The sequence below is a fragment of the Notolabrus celidotus genome, chromosome 10, assembly GCF_009762535.1.
Source record: "Notolabrus celidotus isolate fNotCel1 chromosome 10, fNotCel1.pri, whole genome shotgun sequence".
Classification (NCBI taxonomy): Eukaryota; Metazoa; Chordata; class Actinopteri; order Labriformes; family Labridae; genus Notolabrus; species Notolabrus celidotus.
Window position 1 is genome coordinate 30,378,222 of NC_048281.1, and position 19,186 is coordinate 30,397,407.

Below are 19,186 nucleotides of genomic sequence, written 5' to 3' on the forward strand. Positions count from 1 at the left end.
CTGAAGCACTGTTTTGAGGTCTATCATCGGCAGTAGCCATATTGGAAATGCTGAAGTCAACCTAACTGCTGTAGAGTTAAGGCTGACGCGGACATGAGCCCCACATACTTGTGCGTCGATGTGTCTGTGTCGCGCAGCAATTCTCCGCCGAAACACCTGAGGGCAGTGCGGTCTCTCTGATAGCCGGCCGCCTGCTTCCGGTCCCGCTACGATCTCTGTTTACTTTTCCACAGAGATTCAGAGCGTGTTATGTTAATCTACAGCTGATACATGTTGCTGTTTATCATACAGACATGATTACATGAAGAATAGAGAGGAGGAGATGAAATACACGGCCGATGTGCGGCCGATGTCCGGGATCCCGGAAGTGCTGTAAATGCGGGAAAGACAAAGCCGTCGAGTGGACCAATCACAGGGCTTGCGGTCCGCGTCGGCTCTACGGGGAGTTACATTTTGGAGGAGGTGCACGTCAGGTACGTGCGTAGGCCTCGGCGTAGGTACGGGAGCTACGCGGACCTACGGCGTAGGCTACGCCGTTGATTCAACGCAGAAGTATAAATCAGCCTTTAGTGTGACGTAAAGAGGCGGGCTTTGAGCCTCCTAGCCAACAGCTTCAGTGTTCCTGCCTGTCAATCAAGTCAGCTGTGCCTCTCATGATGGAAATCTTATAATCTTAATACTTTCGAAATTGCAGTGTTATGAAAAAAATCACCCCCTGTACAGTGTGTGCCAATTGAGAAATGAGCTACCCAGACTACACTCGTTTTTTGTACCAGGCTGTAAACATGTTTATTAATGCTGTAAAGATCAGCTTTTTTGAATGGGTGTCTATGTGGTTTCTGGTGTTTCTGCAGCCAGTCTCAAGTGGACACTCGAGGAACTGCAGATTTGAACACTTCAGTATTGGTTTCAATTCTCGTGGCTGGCCAGAGGTTGCTGCTTGATTTTAACGGGCTTTTGTAGCTATACCTCAAGTGGACACTCAAGAAACTGCAGTTTTTTGCACATTAAATGTATTTTCCAACACTAGAAGATGCAGCATAATTTATAGCCAAGTATTGTGTGTCTTTATTCATGGATTCAAGGATTCAAGGTTTTTTAGTCATACCAACACAAGCTGTCGCATGATATGGAACGAAATTTCAATTCTCAGGTCCTGTATGAAGCCACAAAGAACACACAATTACAAAGGAAGACATAAGTAATAAATATAAAAATATAAATATAAATATTGTGCATGGACTGATTGAGTTATACCATATCAAATATAACATTATATTGTAAAGAGAAGTATTGCCACAGGACATTTATTTTTTGCAATTGTTGGCCCCATGGTGTTCATTTTATGATCCGTCTAGGTGCATGACCTTGTTTGTTTGCAACCTGCATTAACCGAATTTAACACTTCCACAAGCATGATCAATTAAGAGAACTGTGCTGGTCAGAGAACATCTGTGCCTTTGGCAGCTTTCTGTTGGGAGAGGAGATTCTGTGAGAAAGAGAGAGAGAGAATAAATCCTAAATCTCTCACTGGGGATGTTTGTGTTGGGCACAGTGCTTCGGTCCGTTGCTTCACATAAATTACATCACAAGCATATGAAAAGCGACATTATGATTCAGTAGTAAGTAATGGACCTGTCATGTTAACAGCGGTTCAGAGTGTCACAGAAACTGAACAAGCAAGTACCACAAATAGATAAGAATTAATGTGATCCTCCAATCTTTAAACACGCAAAAGAATATTTTCAATTAAAGAAATGATAAGAAATGCAAAGCCAGAGAAATACTGTTGCATGAATGGTTCCAAGTTGTAGGAGTATTATTGAGTGGATTATGGTTCTGGCACAGGAAAACGATGTCCTTATTGTTATTGCCGCCTTCAGAGCTCTGAATGGCTTCACTGTCTTTCACAATTGGGCTAACAGCCTTCAGATATAATCAACTCTCTTCTGTCCACTTCTATTCACAAAGATTCAAGTCCTCATTTTACAGTTAACAGTTCTTTTTTGCTAACATGGTAAGGTTTTTTTTATTAAGTTCAGTACAGTGTAAGCATGCATTGTTTCATTAGCCAAAGAAAAGCAAACAGAGGATGTGTATATAAATTGGTTTGCCTATTGAGTGTTATTGTCACTATATGACACATGCACCACACTCCTGGACTCGATGCAGTTACAGTAGTGATGATGAATGTTTGCTGTGAACGGTCTGAAGCAGAAACACTCAGCTGCTCAGGCTGGTGGAAAAGGGTCACTCTGGGGTTATTATGGCGACTGTATCACTCATAACAGATCCCATTTAACTGTGTCCAGAACAGACCACAGCTCACCTCTAACTGTAGTCTACAATACCTGCAGTCCTCTGTCTCCTACTTTACTTCGGATTCCAGTTTAGTCAAAAATAATTACTATTTTCATGCACTTGAATTGAAATTGAAATTGATTGAATTGAAAGCCTTTATTGTCATTGTACATAATACAAATGAGATTTAGGAGAGCAGCTCCTACTTCGAGGTGAAGTCACGCCTCCTCCCGGACTGACCGAACATCCAGAGAAGAAGAAGTTTCAGGTTCTAGATTTATTTAGTTTTTGACACGTTGAAGGCCTGTGATGACATAACCAGACCTTACCCTCCGTATTTGATCTGATTGATAAATTGATGCTCAGTTCTGGAAAAACACTTAAAAGTAAAGATGATAGATTATGTACAAGTGTGTGTGTGTGTGTGTGTGTGTGTGTGTGTGTGTGTGTGTGTGTGTGTGTGTGTGTGTGTGTGTGTGTGTGTGTGTGTGTGTAAAGGATTTAAATTTTTGGCCTTTTTGCCTTTATTTTATAGGACAGCTGAAGAGAGTCAGGAAATGTGGGGAGTAGAGAGCGGGGGAAGACATGCAGGAAATGGTCGACCGGCCAGGAATCCAACCAGCAACCCCTGCGACGAGGACTGTAGCCTCTGTATGTGGGGCGCTTAGACCGCTAGGCCACCAGCGCCCTGTGTAAAGGATTTTTGATGAAATCAGTACAACAAGCTATATTTGGCAGTATGGCTCTGTTCTGAGAGCTCCCTGTCCTTCCACAGGGATACGTGGAATACCAAAGCATTATGCAGGAAGAATACACCTCCCCTATGTTTTGTGTGAATACAAAACAGGCCAAGGCAGGGAGAGCAGCAGCAAAGACTCTGGGGATACAGAACCGAGCAGACATCAGTGAAAACCAAATGTCGAATAACGCAGGTAACATTTGACAAAGTGCCAAAAGGAGGAGCTGGGATGGAGGTGGGATGCAAAGCGGCTTATAGCAGGAAGATTAGGCATGAAATTTGCCAATTGGATGCATAGAAGGTAGTCAGCTGAGCTGTCAGCTGATATGGGCTGCCATTAAGATCAGCTGATGTACTTGGAGCTGAGTTTGACTCCTTGGCCTGCCTAAACCAATGATATCCCAAATATGTGAACCAGATATTTCCAGTTCTTCACTCCCTAATCTCTGTTATGATGACCTCTGTTTATTCTCATGGGGAGGGTGAAATCAGAACCCATGTACCAATCGATAGTCTCTTGACATAATAGTTTGCACCGAGTAAGTTTGCTGACTAAATTGTGATTCTCTGTCTTGTTCCAGGAGAAGATGAAGAAAACTGAACACACAGTGATTTCTGGCCTCTCTGTGGTCATCTCAGACCAGTGAGTTCTGCCTTTGAGGCTCCACTGGGCAGAAAATCAGAGGTGCAACATGTCAATGAGTGTCCAGGCTGGGTCAGCGGTTTCATTAACCCATCCCTGGTCCTGTGGTGCAGCGAAACAGCACCAGATTTAATCTTGACAGCTGACGTCAGAGAAGTGCGGCATGATGCTTAGCAGCCACCTGAGACACAAAGATGTGTGTTTTGTTTATGAGAAACAGAGGAAAGTGTCAGTGTGTTTGTGTGTGGGTGTGGGTGATGAATACTGAAAAGAAAAAAAGGAAAATTGAGCCTCAATTTAGAGCCAAGTGACCGCCCAAAAAACCCTCCACTGGGTCTTAAATCGTCTGCTGGAGAGAAGAAAACGGCTGCAAAGAATTGCCTTTTTCTGCAATTTTTTTAGTTTGATAACAGCACCGAATGAAGAAGACTCCCCTGCATATTATTTACTGTTTCAAGCATTGCTGGTGGAATACAAGAAGGAAAGGAATACATGAACAAGGGGAAAAACACATGAAATATCACCGTTCAATATTCTTTATACAGTATCTCACAAAAGTGAGTACCAAGGTTATTATAGTTTTGCATTTTTCATTAGTTTCTATTTTTATTTCGTTTTGACTTTTTGTTTTTAATTTCAGTTTAGTTTTAATTAGTTTTTGAAGCGGGTTTGCTAGTTTAGTTTAGTTTCTATTTTTTGAAAATGCTTAGTTTTAGTTTAGTTTTTATTAGTTTCAGTATTAGTTTTAGTCTTTTTTGCCTGTGTGCCTGGCCAGGGGTTAGCTTCTGTTTCAGGGTAAGGGGGCTGGGCACTCTCTCTTGCCTTGACAAGGTATGCTAGGTTAGCCGTCTTGTGTGAGCTTTTAAAATGGACTTTAAGATTAGTGGGATTTTCCCCCTTGAGAAACATATTTTCAACATATTTTATCACCTTCCATTGCAAGGCACTTACTCCTATCAGAGACAGTCATATTCAAAGTAATCCCAAATGGGGCTCTGCCGCTTTCTCCTGACTTTCGCTGCCATTAACGCTCTGCAGGCAAAGTGTGGATGAGCCAAATGAAGTGAAACTGGCAGAAAACAAACAAAAAATTAATATCTTAAAAAATAGGGAATACTGGTAGATACTCTGTAGGATAGTACTCTCCCTGGGGTGTCGGTCAGAACACACTGGACAAGAGACAGGATGGAGCTTTAACCGTTTAGTGAATATTCTCCTTGTACAGCACAACAGTACAGCAGACCCAATGAGGCCACAGAGGCCAACACATCAAATAAATACACAAACATAAGGGTGATGGTCACAATATGGACACTTAGGCTAGCATTACTGACCCTCTATAGTGTTAAATAATATGGTGATTCACTGATACATCCTTAACAATAAAATAAGCAATAAACAATAATCATTGATACAGAGATAATGATTCAGATGCTACCACTACAAGTATACTAATAATCATATCACTCTAATACCACTGCCACCAATTAACCATTAACACTTATAATGATAAATGAACAGAACAGGATCATATGGGTGATTAATAATATGAGATGACGCATGCCCTCATGGCGTCTATTTGCTCTCTCGGGAGTTTTAACACACGTGAATGCCTATGGACAGGAAAAGTCAGTTCTCCGTCTCATTATACTTACTTGTTGGGCATTCACACAGGAACGGTTATAAACAGGGCAGGTAGTCGGAGCGAGAGAGTTCGTCTCTAATCCTCCCGCAATTCTAGCTCGCAGTGAGTGCGCGCGCCCGTCAGCTGCAGGCTCCGTTTGGCGCGCTCCCGTGCAGATGCAGAGAGCAGAGAGCAGAGACGTCCACCCGATCGTTCTTGATTTTTTTTACATATCCACTCGAAATACTGAGTTTAAGACTAAAACTAAAGACATTTTCTCGATCATTTTAGTTTATTTTAGTTAGTTTTGTAAACTCACAATACAGTTTCAGTTAGTTTTCGTTTTTTTTGTGAAGCCTCGTTTTTATTTTTATTTCAGTTAACGAAAATGTTTTTTCACCTCTCGTTTTCGTTATTTCGTTAGTTTTCGTTAACTATAATAACCTTGGTGAGTACACCCCTCACATTTCTGCACATATTTAATTATATCTTTTCATGGGACAACACTGAAGAAATGACACTTTGATACAATGTAAAGTAGTCAGTGTACAGCTTGTGTAACAGTGTAAATTTACTGTCCCCTCAAAATAACTCAACACACAGCCATTAATGTCTAAACCACCGGCAACAAAAGTGAGTACACCCCTAAGTGAAGATGTCCAAATTGGGCCCAAAGTGTCAATATTTTGTGTGGCCACCATTATTTTCCAGCTTTGCTTTAACCCTCTTGTGCATGGAGTTCACCAGAGCTTCACAGCTTGTTACTGGAATCCTCTTCCACTCCTCCACGACGACATCACAAGACCTTGCGCTCCTCCACCTTCATGCTATTTTGGACATGCTACACATAGTTTTTTGGTATATACATACAAATGCACACACATGCAGTGAACATGCTTAGGGAGAGATGTCAGAGTGAGGTTACTGCCGTCAACCAGCGCACCCCGAGCAGTTGGGGGTTCGGTGCCTTGCTCAAGGGCACCTCGGCAGTGCCCAGGCAGGTGAACCAGCACCTCTCCAGCCACCAGTCCACTTGCCAAACTTCGTCCATACTGGGACTCGAACCAGCAAACCTTCGGTTCCCAAGCCAAGTCCCTATGGACTGAGCTACTGCCTGGAGACATGCTTGGCCACTCCATCACCTTTACCCTCAGCTTCTTTAGCAAGGCAGTGGCCGTCTTGGAGGTGTGTTTGGGGTTGTTATCACGTTGGAGTACTGCCCTGTGGCCCAGTTTTTGAAGGGAGGGGATCATGCTCTGCTTCAGTATGTCACAGTACATGTTGGCATTCACGGTTCCCTCAATGAACTGTAGCTCCCTAGTGCCGGCAGCAATCATGCAGACCCAGACCATGACACTCCCACCAACATGCTTGAATGTCGGCAACACACACTTGTCTTTGTACTCCTCACCTGGTGGCCACCACACACTCTTGACACCATCTGAGTCAAATAAGTTTATCTTGGTCTCATCAGACCACAAGTCATGGTTCCAGTAATCCATGTCCTTAGTCTGCTTGTCTTTAGCAAACTGTTTGCAGGCTTTCTTGTGCATCATCTTTAGAAGAAATGTGAGGGGTGTACTCACTTTTGTGAGATACTGTATATGCTTTAGGAAGACATTATGCCAGAAAAGTTACTTTTTAATGATGGTTTTTATGTTCTCTGCTTCACAGGTGAGATCAAATTAAAGATTCATTTAAAGGTCACCAAAGTTGCCTTTTTATATTTTAATCATTATCCCAAAACCAAGTCTTAATCCTCTGTAAGGCCTGTCAAACATCTAATGTTCTCGAGAGAGTAGGTATACAGAGAAGACAGTTGTGTGATCCTTCATTTTCACACCCTGTTCAGACTCTACAGCTCAGTGAGTTGCATGTTCCTGTAAAGGTGCAGTAAACCTGCTGATCCCTTCGCCATCAGGCAGCGAGTGCAGAGCATGAAGATGAAGAGAGACCTGCTTGTTACAGCGAAGCTGTTTGTCGTGTTTTGGGTAAACACAGTGGAGACCTGGTTTTTGCATCTGCTGCGAGTGCCACAGGCTCAGGGACGGCTTTACCTGGGATGGAGGCAGGGGAGCAGAGTTGAGAGTTGTTGCCAAATCTTCCTGTGATGCTCAAAAACCCAGAAAGCTTGCAGCTATTTTTCCGGATTGAGTGATTTCACAGCTGGGATGCAGAGCAAAACTGTGCACAGCCAGACTGTAATTCTACGCATTCCTGGCTTCAACGCCCACACGCGGCGCTGATCTCACAGGAGCGCTCATGAACAAGATGAAAAAAGAAAGCTGTTTTTATGCACTTTCCTTCAAAAAGCCCAGGCCCAGGTCTCTGTGCATCAGGTACAGAGCAGCACTGTGACTCATTCCAGCTGATTACTGTACAGAACATTTGAGTTATTGGTTTGGAGAGGCTGTGGAGGAGTGAAGCTAAATTAGTACTGGAAGTAATGACGCCCTGAGGCAGGAAGGAAAGAGAGATGTTGAAAAATTACCTCGTAGTCCATTCATTACCCCATCTATCTCTGCAGTGGTGTATGGCATTAAAACAAGCCTTCTGAGGACACCAGGAACGCTGCTTTCCGTGTAAACACTGCTATGAATAAAATCTTTCAGTTGTGTTGTCCTTGTAGACTCAGTGTGATTAAAATGCTCCTTTAATCTGTTGTTGTCTGCTGTGGTAATGTCTGCGTTTTGGAGGGCACAGAGGGGAGAAAACTTTCCTAACCTTCTTATTGCAGCGTCTCTTTGAAAGCAGTTGTTAGTTAATGGAACCCGATGACTTTGATGCACATCTGTGTGAGCTTGCGTTTCAATGACATTGCAGTAAAAGGCATCAAACATGCACAAGGACAAGGAAATTGCTTGAAAGCCCAGCGGAGGGTGTGGAAAAATGCGTGGGCTGGTTTGCTGTTGCTTTGTCTCTTTCTTGTTTTTGAAACTTTAATACCCATGTTTCCTGTTTGTTGTTTAAACACTTTTAAATTCCCTGGCTTCACATTCAGGTCTTTGTACAGACATTAGCTAAGACTGTTTTGTAAAAAATCAAAGCACGGCTGTTTAAATAATTCACACTGAACAACTTGTAAGCCTCGTAAAGCAATGTGGGTTTGACTGATTTCTCTTTTTGTGTGTGTTGGACACATATGGCTGATTTCTGGTGGGAGACGTGCAGACATGCAGAACAATTACATGATGTTAAAAAAATGTTAGTCTGACGAAAACTGGACTTTTAAAATATGTAAACATGTCATTCCAACTTCTTGATGTCGAACTAACATACCTGAAGTGTGTTGCAGTTGAGGATCAATTTCCTCCATCAGCTCCAAACTGATCAAGACATTCTGCACCTTCTCCCCAGTTCACACACCGGGCTCTGACCTGGAAGTTGAACAGCATAAATGCATAGAAGGAAGTGTGGTAGTAAACAAAACTTAATTGGCTACAAGTACATTGATTACACTGTAGATCACATTTAGAACATGGTTTAAACAAGAACCTTAAACTGGGAGCACAAGTTAACTGCTGAGATAGCTTTTTTGATTTTAGCTTAGGTATGTTTTCTAAGACGATCGTGGCTGCAGTGTCACAGAAAAGTAGTTGTGGTTTAAAGAAGCTGAAGACTCTAACACGGGACTTCCACCAGATCCTGGTGTCCTGTCTGTCTCTGATTCGCTGCGGTCCGGAACGCAACGGAGCGGATCCAGTGGGAGTTAACAGATTGACTAGAATAGCAACCTATCAGATCCGGTGCAGTGGCGGATCGGAGACAGACCGGACATGGATCTAGTGGAATTTGGTCGTAACAAGCATTCCAGTCATTGTTGGATCACCTCCCCATTGGTGACGACCCAGCTGTCAGCCGTTAGCTTGATAGCTCTGTCGATGTAGATGAAGTGAAGCCTGAAACTTGGAGAGAGGAACAAGTCCAGCTGGCAGCCACGATGCTGACTATGAAGCAGGAAGGTTCAGCTGATTATAGACCTAATAACATTTACCTTTACTCTGATTGCACATCCACACACACACACACTCTGTACTGATGTAGCAGCCATTGCTCCACAGAACGCCGTCAATGAAATGTTGACTCCCCTTCCTCCTTCTTCCCACTTTCATCTACTCGTAGATTCATTGGTCTCTGCAGCCCATCAATTACAGCACAAAACCATTTACTTCAGAGGGCGCCATGTTCCTTTCTGTAAACCCTGAGCTGCATGTGACGTCTTTGTTGTTCTTTTGAGTATGCAGGTCAGTTCAGGACTGAGACTATTCACAAGGGAATCTGATAAAGGCATTTAAACATCTGATCAGAGCAATAAACTGGAATTGAGCATGAAAGCCTGCAGTGTGATGTAGTATAACATTTGCAGTGTCTCTTACTGTAGAGTAAAGTGTGTTCAAGAGCAGATGTCAGCCTGCATAGAGTGAGCACTAACCCCTATAGCACGTAAGAGCAGGCAAAGTAAAACCGTAGTGCATTAGTGAGATCATGAATGAGTGGTTTCCTGTTTCTATACATGATCCTGACAGCTTCTTTAGATGCAGGGGGGAGCAGAGAGGTTACCTTGCCTCACACTCAGAGGTACCCATGTCCCCATCAATATTTCCATACCATCAGCACTTTTATTTACGACACCGTCATCAATATTGCCTCCACTCAGTGTGGCTGCCAGCCTTTACAACCTCCGTCAGCTGGTTAAGTAGATTGAATAAAAACGCAAATGGCTCACTCAGGCTTCGATGCAGCGCTACTACCATAAACCCCCAATGTTGGTTATATGAGCTTCTTGGAAATAGCCCCTCCAGTGGACGGGACTTTAACAGCCAAATGTGGAGGCTGAGCTCTGTGTGAGAGGGAGGCATTGGGAGGTGATTTAACATCGTTTGGTTTCCCCTCTGTGCTTTATTAGGAGGAGGAGAGGACTCTCTATCACTGCCGTCTCAGTCTCTTCCTCTCATCTCTCTCTGTCAGCCGGGGTTAACTCGTGGCACCATTAACCTGTCCTGTCCTACTTAAAAGGAAAAGCAAGGAGAGCCTCCAAACTTCTCTCTCTAAGACGGGATCTTGGAGAGACGGCTTCACAAATACCTGTTGGACTGATCTGAGGCGGTCTTAGTTAGTTTCATTTTAAAGGCCTTAACCCTATAACGCCAAGCGGATCATATTTGATACATCCGTTTTTGAGACCTCTACATCATCAGTGTGATAGATTGTGATAGAGAAAATCCTGATGTATGCAATCAGATACATGCAGTGCACGGATAATCCACCAGGAGTGAGTAATTCATGCACCAGAAGGACGTCACTTCAGATATTCAAAATGTCAGCTGTGGATCAGAGACCCACTCGAGGTTCTTCAGGGATATTTTTGCCAATTATAAAAAAGTTTGGATGAAAAAAACTTTCAAATTGTTTCTGAAACTTCAAGAGGAATAGTTACTGGATTGATGCAATGTAAAACTAATCAATATTTCATAACTTAATTTATAGTCAAATCATTTTGAGAATGTGTGTATCAAAAGTGATACAGCAGGTATATAAGGACATTTATTTGCAGACCTGTCAATCATAATTTTATTACATTTCATACATTATAAATTCCATAAAGCAACATACAGCCTTTTTATTATTTAAGAACATGTTTAAATGACATAATGAGGTATACTAAGAGTAGAAATTGAGATATTTATAACGTATATTGTATTTTTATATATGTAACCTGCTGTATCATGATGGTTGATGACTAGTTGAATGTTGCCATGGCTCCCTAGTAATTAATTGTCTTTTGCTCATTGATTTCCACTTAAAATGTAACAATTCAGAGAAGAAATATACAGGAAATACGTTTTTTTTCTTGTGTAACAGATACAGAATATATATGATGTTGTTGTGCAATATGGAAAAAAATAATTTCTATGTTTGAAATTACTTTGGGAAAAATTTGAAGGAAACTCAAAGTTTAATAGGCTAAAAATGTTGTTTTTATATGTTTTAGTTTGTTTATAAAATAAGAAACTTTGAGCAAAAAATTTGCACCAAAATACCCAATGCATCAATTATGATACAAATTAAAACTCATGAGTGAAAATTGCTATTTCAAATTATTTTTTTTATTTGTCAGAAGGTCCAATAAACAAACCATTTTCAAAGAATTAGAATTTTCTGGCAATTATTATTTTTTATCATCATTATTATTATTTTTTTTAAGTTATATTTTCGGCATTTTTGCCTTTATTTTATAGGACAGCTGAAGAGAGACAGGAAATGTGGGGAGTAGAGAGCGGGGGAAGACGTGCAGGAAATGGTCGACCGGCCGGGAATGGAACCGGCGACCCCTACAACAAGGACTGTAGCTTCTGTATGTGGGGCGCTTAGACCGCTAGGCCACCAGTGCCCCTTCTGGCAATTATTGATGGTTCAGACTTTACAGACTTCACAATCTGTGTATGGACTGTAGAGAGGTTGTCAGTGAAGGTTCTCAGTCATCCAGGTCATGGTAATTCGAAGCTTGATCCATACGGCAACTGGACTGGTAGAAAATCTTAGATTTAGAAAATTAGATTTTCTACCAGTTCAGCTGCCTTACGGATCAAGCTTCAAACTATAGAGGTTTGAACATGACAGTTACACTACGATGAAAGCTAATCATGGTGTGCATTTGCCAAAAACATGTAAATGTTCTTGGTACAGAGACTTTAAGTGCAACACACCCACTCTGCATCATGTAGCATTTCATCACTTGATGCCTTCAGCACTCAGGACTTGCCTGACAGACATGTCTGGGATGTTCCTTTGGGAGAGTCGACATGTCTTGGAAATGAGAAAGTGGTAAATCATGATGTTTGTCAAATCAAATCACTGAATGTTGCCTTTAAAGGCTCTTTGGGGTGTAGTGGGACGGTTCAGATTACAGTGACGAGGCCTTACCCAGTGTGTCTTGGGCGTTTTGTGGAAAGGCTTTGCCACATCTGTGGTATAATTAGATGTGGGCTTCATCTAAAAGAAAACACTTTTAAGCAATGTAAGAAGAGTCCTGTTGTAGTTAATACAAGCACAGCTTTAGTCACTGGCGCTTGGCTGCAGGCTGACTTACAAAGATGATCACAGCCGTGGTTATCCTGCATGCTTTCTTCTTCTTCTTTGTGGATGTCTTCACATTTCTGCAGACCGGCTTTGTTTGTGTTTCCATTTATCATGAAACAAAAGTCTGTCGACTGTTGCTTTGTTGGCATGTGTGATCTCAAAGCACCAGCTTGAGAAATCTCAACAAAGACTTCTTGAGATAACATAGTGAAGTGTATTCAGAACTCCTGAGGCAGAGTGATACACACAGTTTGAAGTGCCAGTGCTAATGTATCTCCAATCAGAACTTATTGAACGCTCTTGTCCAGTTAATTCAGCTCGTTAAACTAGCTTGTGTAAACACATTTATTACCCGGCTCTCTTACTGATCTTCTAGCTGTGTAAGATGCTGGATCCTGATTGGTCAAAACCCCTTGACAACAGTTATTAACTTTCATGAACATAAACAACGTACAAAAGTACAAAAGGTGTTAAAAGCTCGCTCATCTTTAGAGTGAACTTGCACAACACTGGACAACAGCCCCAAAAACATCTCCAGGCTGATATGAGAGGATCTGAGAAGTAGAGGGAGTAAGGACAGGACAGTCTGTGAGTGTCCGGCTTGATTCATCGACCATCGAACGAAACACCAGCAGTATCAGATTAGAGGGGCAGACCTCTACACACAGCTTGATTTTGTTCTACAACAGATTGCACTTTGGCAGCTTCTGGACTCCTTTGATTACATTTCAAATACAAACCATTCTCTCAGCGCTCCTCCCAAACAGGCTTCGCTCGGACCACGCTTACACGCAGAAGAGCCGGCCAGTGGATTAATGCTAAGCTGATGAATGGCATCAAACAAACATTGTGTTTTTCTATAGAGGAGGACAGAGTGTTGTAATGGCAGACGTGACAAAGTCTCAGTCCCAGCAGACGATGAGAGCGTTCTCTGGCTGCAACTTCAGACGCTGTGTGATCTGCCCATCCTGCCTCATTGTATGAGAACACAGACATGTCTGTCGGCCGCCGTCTGGGACAATGCACGACACAAAAACAACCGGCTGCTCGTTCTGTAAACACAGAACCACGGTGCAAACATCAGCTGCTTATATTGCACAGTTGTGATCGATGCTGGTGTTTGAGGTCTGACAAACACCGGACTACTTTATGACTAACACTTTGGGTTGAACTTGTTGATGGACACAAAGTGAAAACCTCTGCAGAGGTTTTGGCCTCATCTAACATTTATCTTTCCCTGTGCACCTGAGAGGATGTGAAGTTCTGCCAAAGATCCCTAATGTCTTAAATTCTGTAATATTTCTATTTCTATCATAGTCCCGTAACACACAACTGTGACATATTTGGAATAAGCATGTAAAGTTAAATAAACAATCATAACCTCAGCTGTGCTCCATCCAATGGAATGGTGGGTGTGGTGGTGGGACATGGTGTAGGCTCATCTGCAGGGGAGAGATGTGTGGGTGCAGTGACACTGTTAATTGACACAGGTGAAGACTGTTAATTGATTGCTCTCCTCTTCCCTGCAGTAGCATGCTGGACCTGGCAGAGAGGGGAGAAGAGCTGGAGGAGCAGGACCGGTCTCCTGATCCAACAGAGGAGCTACTGGAGCTCAAACCGCTGAAAAAGTTTATGCTGGGTCTGATTGAAAAGTGTCAGAACATACAGAGCAGCACAGATTGTTGTGTATGGGGCTGAATAGCTGCAGGCTGGTCAGGGTGCCCATGCTGACCCCCGACAACAATGGACAGGTGAGCATCAGATCTGGACCATGGAGCAATGGAAGAAGGTGACCTGGAGGAACATGACAACAAGTTTTCAGTCTCCTAATTCCCCAGATCTCAATCTAACTGAGCATCTGTGGGATGTGCTGCACAACCAAGTCTTAATCATAGGGGCTCCACTTCACAACTTCCAGGACTTCAAGGATCTGCTGCCAACTTTCTTGGTGCCAGATATCCCAGCACACCTTCAGAGGTGTTGTGGAGTCCATGTCTCATTGTGATGGAATTCATAAATAAACTGGACACTGGACACAGAAGACCCAGGAGACTCTGACGGCTTACGTTGAAATAGTTTATGTAGAACTGGATCGAGGATAAATAACATAACAGTACACAGGCAGGAGAGTGCAGTGCAATGCAAAGTCAGTTCTGTCAGACAAATCATCAGACATGTACCTTTATTCCCCCTAAAGACGACACTACAGTTAGATAAACATATTTGGACAATAGGAAACAAAACAATAAGGAAGAAGAGCGCTGCTCTAGTCTGGAGACAGTAAGTCGGTCACAACCCACAGATAAAGTCAGGAACAGGGGGAAAAACCTTGATTACTACACTGACCCTGTGTCTCCTATCACCCAGCAGCCTCGGCTGACATAGGAAGGAAGTTACTCTGTACCTTACACTTAGACTGGAAGAATACAAGAGTTAAACATTCTTACATACATATATATAAGACTATGAAAATTCCATGACACTCATGAGGTCAGAACTGAAGACAGGGAGGCCTACACAATATCAGGCAGGTGGTCATAATTAGTGGTCGACTGTTATCAGTTTTTCAATGCTGATTATTTAAGAGTAAATTGACTGAAGGTGGACAAAAATGTTGTTGTTTCTTTGCATTTGATAAAATACTCTAAACATCCATTATCCCATGCACATTCAAATCTAATACACATAGTAATCTCAGCCAGTAACATGTTTTGGATGGATTTTTAATAATTCATGAAATAGAAAAACACACTGGGTTGTGCAGTAGATTTCAGAACATGACTGATATTCATGTCAAGCAATATTAAACTACATTATTCAGCACATCATAACAGAATTAATATTAAACACCAGCCAGTGACTGTTCTAGATTTGATGTGCTGCCATTTAGGATGGGAAAAAACTGTATCATTTAACATTGCTCCAAAGCAGCCACACTGACGAGGCTGCCTGCATCTGTTTATTTTTTAATCTCCCTCGTTAGCCCGGGTATAAACTGATGATGATTATTTTAAAATGACATTAACTGGCCTGATTAATCAGTCGGTCTCTAGTCACAATGTTATGGCTGATTGGTGTGTTGAAAGAAGTTCACAAAGTAACGTTGTCTAATCTGTCAGACCAGAAGTTCTTCAAAGACTGTATTACTTGTTTAAGCAGTGGTGGGTGCTTAAACTGATCTATTCACTCTCTTTATTACTTGTTTAGTAGCAAAAATAATGACCCTCCGATTTAGAACCAATAAGTTACAATTACTAAATGCTGCCTCAGTTGAAAACTTATGAAAATGCACTTAAACTCCCATTCTCATAGCTGTTAGCAAAGTCCTGAGCGTTCCAGCAGCAAATAAGATGAGTCACAATAAAACTGACTCTCAGTGCCCTGCCCCGCTTGTCAAAGATGCTGACTCATTTCTCACTGAGCTCCTATCTCTGTTTTAATAAAAACTTCTCCTTTAAATCAGAGATCATCACAAAACTGATATTCTCCTCCTTCTCCTCAGTGTAATTCTCATCCCTCGCTGTCACAAGGGGGTAACTTATAAAGAAGAGTTCACGTCCTTCCCACTCTCTGAGCCGCTGACTCCTCCTAAGCATCTTATCTGTGCGGCCTCCTCCAGCCCCAGCAGCCTCCTACTGGCGAACTCCTCTTGGCCGCCTGCCAGCATGCCGATCTCTGCATCTGTCTGTCAGCAGAATACCAACTGATTAATGCGTTCACTGCGACCATTAATAAAACTGTAGAGAGGCTGCTCTCTAATTGAGAGGTACAGCCAGGGCTGCATTGGACCAAATCAGAAGGACGTATACAGTGGGGATATGTGAAAGCAGGGGCGTGTGTGTGTGTGTGTGTGTTAAAGGGGATAAGAGTGGGCTGCGTTTCCTCTTGACAACTGATGATATAGTTGTTCCAGTAGAAAACACAAACAATGTGCTCAGTTATTTATGTGAAGGCTAAAGACCGCATGTTTTATCAGATTATATTTACTGTCTTTTCCTGTTTGGGGTGACGGAGGCTGCTCTCAGGCTCTGATCTTGATCCTTTGCACAGCAGCAGAGTCATTGTAGTGTTGTGATAAAGTACTGGTGTCGAGGCCACTGGCACCAGCAGTGATCCACGGGCACTCTGCCGGACACACCCTGACTGCTTGGCTCGTTTCTCTCATCCATCTCCCTTCTTTTCATACAAGGAAACTTTCCAGCCCTGCAATCATTTGTCCCTGGGATGACGGGAGGGGGACGCTACTCTGGAGAAAGTTCAGACCTCAACATCCTTAAAAGAGTGGCTCCGTTGAAGGGATGTTAAGTAGATGACAGGATATGCTGTCATAAGCATGGTAGCTTTTTTTTCTTTCACACCACAGACAGCTTGAGTCATTTAGATACTGTGTTTTTTAAATTGTCTGTCATTGCATTCATCTCTCCATCTTCATTTGTCTTCATCAAGCTACACTGACGTAGTGTTGTGAAATAACAGAACTGAAAACTTCTGTACTGTACTAAACAAACAACAACAGCAAAAATACTATTAATAGCTCCAAGGTTTTAAAAACTCTCCCTGTCCCAATAAAGTTACTAACTATAGACCTTTCTGGAGTCCCTGAGCTCCCTTGTCTCGTAGGTTCCTCTGAGTCGCTGCCGTAGACGTCCTGCTGCTGTCGACATTCCAGACTCCAGCTGCTACGGACGTTCTTGACTCCAGCGGCAACAACTACTACTACTACTATTCGTCTCATCACTATCATCGCTCTCTCTCTGGGAATGATGGGAATGGATCTTATTCTGTCTTGATGTTGGGACTTAGTTAGTACTCTAACACAGAGTATGGTCTAGACCTGCTCTGTTTTTCGTAAAAGTGTCTTGATGTAACGTTTGTTGTGATGTGGTGCTATACAAATAAAGACAGTTATGTACTTCACTCTGTAAGGTTAGTTTGACTGGTACAAGGAGTTGGAAGAGATGCAGGATGTGCAGGTGAAATTAAAGTGGAAGCTAGCGACATCCAAATTATTTTAAAGCCGTTATTTTACAGATACAGTGTGTCAGGGTAGGGTTGTGATTAGGGTTAGGGTTAGGGTTAGGGTTGTGATTAGGGTTAGGGTTAGGGTTGTGATTAGGGTTAGGGTTAGGGTTAGGGTTGTGATTAGGGTTAGGGTTAGGGTTGTGATTAGGGTTAGGGTTAGGGTTAGGGTTGTGATTAGGGTTAGGGTTAGGGTTGTGATTAGGGTTAGGGTTAGGGTTGTGATAAGGGTTAGGGTTAGGGTTGTGATTAGGGTTAGGGTTAGGGTTGTGATTAGGGTTAGGGTTGTGATTAGGGTTAGGGTTAGGGTTAGGGTTGTGATTAGGGTTAGGGTTAGGGTTGTGATTAGGGTTAGGGTTAGGGTTGTGATTGGGGTTAGGGTTGTGATTAGGGTTAGGGTTAGGGTTGTGATTAGGGTTAGGGTTAGTATTGTGATTAGGGTTAGGGTTGTGATTAGGGTTAGGGTTAGGGTTGTGATTAGGGTTAGGGTTAGGGTTGTGATTAGGGTTAGGGTTAGGGTTGTGGTTAGGGTTAGGGTTAGGGTTAGGGTTTGGGTTGTGATTAGGGTTAGGGTTAGGGTTGTGATTAGGGTTAGGGTTGTGATTAGGGTTAGGGTTAGGGTTGTGATTAGGGTTAGGGTTAGGGTTGTGATTAGGGTTAGGGTTAGGGTTAGGGTTGTGATTAGGGTTAGGGTTAGGGTTAGGGTTGTGATTAGGGTTAGGGTTAGGGTTGTGATTAGGGTTAGGGTTAGGGTTAGGGTTAGGGTTGTGATTAGGGTTGTGATTAGGGTTAGGGTTAGGGTTAGGGTTAGGGTTAAGGTTAGGGTTAGGGTTAGGGTTGTGATTAGGGTTAGGGTTAGGGTTAGGGTTGTGATTAGGATTAGGGTTAGGGTTGTGATTAGGGTTAGGGTTAGGGTTAAGGTTAGGGTTAGGGTTAGGGTTAGGGTTGTGATTAGGGTTAGGGTTAGGGTTAAGGTTAGGGTTGTGATTAGGGTTAGGGTTAGGGTTGTGATTAGGGTTAGGGTTAGGGTTAGGGTTGTGATTAGGGTTAGGGTTAGGGTTGTGATTAGGATTAGGGTTAGGGTTAGGGTTAGGGTTAAGGTTAGGGTTGTGATTAGGGTTAGGGTTAGGGTTAGGGTTAGGGTTGTGATTAGGATTAGGGTTAGGGTTGTGATTAGGGTTAGGGTTAGGGTTAAGGTTAGGGTTAGGGTTAGGGTTGTGATTAGGGTTAGGGTTAGGGTTAGGGTTGTGATTAGGGTTAGGGTTAGGGTTGTGATTAGGATTAGGGTTAGGGTTAGGGTTAGGGTTAAGGTTAGGGTTGTGATTAGGGTTAGGGTTAGGGTTAGGGTTGTGATTAGGGTTAGGGTTAGGGTTAGGGTTGTGATTAGGGTTAGGGTTGTGATTAGGGTTAGGGTTAGGGTTAGGGTTGTGATTAGGATTAGGGTTAGGGTTAGGGTTGTGATTAGGGTTAGGGTTAGGTTTAAGGTTAGGGTTGTGATTAGGGTTAGGGTTAGGGTTGTGATTAGGGTTAGGGTTAGGGTTGTGATTAGGGTTGTGATTAGGGTTAGGGTTGTGATTAGGGTTAGGGTCAGGGTTTTGGGTTAGGGTTAGGGTTAGTCCTCATTAAATCCTCTTTAGACCAGTTGTCATGAAGCATTGTCTTGAAAGACAGGATTGATTACATCAATAAAAAATGTATGACACTTGTTTTCTTCGAGTGCGGGCAATTTCATCTGCTCAGTAACAGAGTACTGTTATATGTTGTAGGTGATGATTTCACC